The 1,493-nt window shown below is 58.7% G+C and overlaps 1 protein-coding gene across 1 annotated transcript in view; it reads right to left on the bottom strand.

Moving 5' to 3' along the window:
• PPP1R3B (protein phosphatase 1 regulatory subunit 3B) overlaps window positions 1-503 on the bottom strand; it is a 15,193-nt gene extending 14,690 nt beyond the window's left edge. The window contains exon 1 of the mRNA XM_083719719.1: window positions 189-503. The gene's annotated coding sequence lies outside the window, so the exon portion shown is untranslated. The remainder of the gene's footprint in view (window positions 1-188) is intronic.
• Window positions 504-1,493: the final 990 nt, after the last annotated feature.

A 1,493-nucleotide genomic window follows, 5' to 3' on the forward strand; every position in this document is an offset into this window, starting at 1 on the left:
CTCCTGCATAGCATTACGCTACTTAGGCAATATATATTTTTGAAATGCATTCCTGACCTGGCTCGCTCCGGGGGCAGACCTCAGAGAAGCAAACGCTGGGCAGAGAGAGAGAGAGAGAGAGAGAGAGAGAGAGAGAGAGAGAGAGCCCTCCCTGCGCACCTGGCTCGCCCCATTTCCCCGCCCCGTACCTGGAGCCGCAGGGCCGCGCACCAGCTTCCCGGGCTTGCAGCAGCTTCACAGGCCGTCCCAATTCGGCTCCGCTGCCCTGCGCGGAGGCGCCCTGCCCTCCTTCCTCGGCCCAGGCCATTCGGTCCCTGCGCGCACGCGAAGCGAGCGCCCCCTCCGCTCCCTTAAGAGCCGCCCGTTCGGCGGCGAGCAGCCCCGGCAGGGGAGGAAGCAGCGGCGCGGCCAATGGCCGGCCTCTTCACCCGCCCTCCGCCAGCCAATGGCGGCGCAGCTTCCCCGTGAGAGACCAGGAGGATGGCGCGTGGACGCCGGGCTGGCTGGCGGGGAGGGGGCGGCGGCGGCCCCGGCAAGTGATAGCGCGCATCTGGAGCGCACGGGGGCCGGGAATGGGATGGAGCGTGGAAGGAGGCCTGGGACAAGCGGCCCTCTTCCACCCCAGGCCCGTGCGCGCTTTAAGGCCTTTTCTCAGACGGAGGCGTCGCTCTTGGCGCCCAAGGCCTCCTTTTCTAATAAGCGCAACATACCTACTTTTAAGAGCGCATTTCCTTTCCCCAACTGGACGCACAACAATAATCCTGGGAACTGTGGTTTGCTCTGGGTGCCTGGAACCTGCAGTTCTGGGTGGGACAAGTTAAGGTTCCCGAAAATGTGGGGCGCTGGATGCAGCCTTGAGTTGTGCCACCCTGTTGGAAGTTAAAAAGTCCCCTCAGGATTTTCTGAAGGGAAGTTGTTGTTGTTTAGAAAGTACCTGTGTCAAATATATAGTGCCTTTGCAGACAGTGTTTCCCAAACTTGGGTCTCCAGTTGGTTGTGGTTTTTTCGGACTACAATTCCCATCATCCCTGACCATTGGTCATGCTAAAGGTAAAGGGACCCCTGACCATTAGGTCCAGTTGCGTATGACTCTGGGATTGCAGCGCTCATCTCGCTTTACTGGCCGAGGGAGCTGGTGTACAGCTTCCGGGTCGTGTGGCCAGCATGACCAAGCCGCTTCTGGCAAACCAGAGCAGCGCACAGAAACGCCATTTACCTTCCCACCGGAGAGGTACCTATTTATCTACTTGCACTTTGAAGTGCTTTCGAACTGCTAGGTTGGCAGGAGCAGGGACCGAGCAACGGGAGCTCACCCCGTGGCGGGGATTCGAACCGCCGACCTTCTGATCGGCAAGTCCTAGGCTCTGTGGTTTAACCCACAGTGCCACCCGCGTCCCTAGGACTTAATGGGAGGTGTAGTCCAAAAACAGCGGGAGACTCAAGTTTGGAACACAGCAAGTACTTGTTTTTCGTTGTAAAGGTAAAAAAAGGTA

Source organism: Podarcis gaigeae, assembly GCF_964106915.1.
Source record: "Podarcis gaigeae genome assembly, chromosome: 17".
NCBI classification, from domain to species: domain Eukaryota; kingdom Metazoa; phylum Chordata; class Lepidosauria; order Squamata; family Lacertidae; genus Podarcis; species Podarcis gaigeae.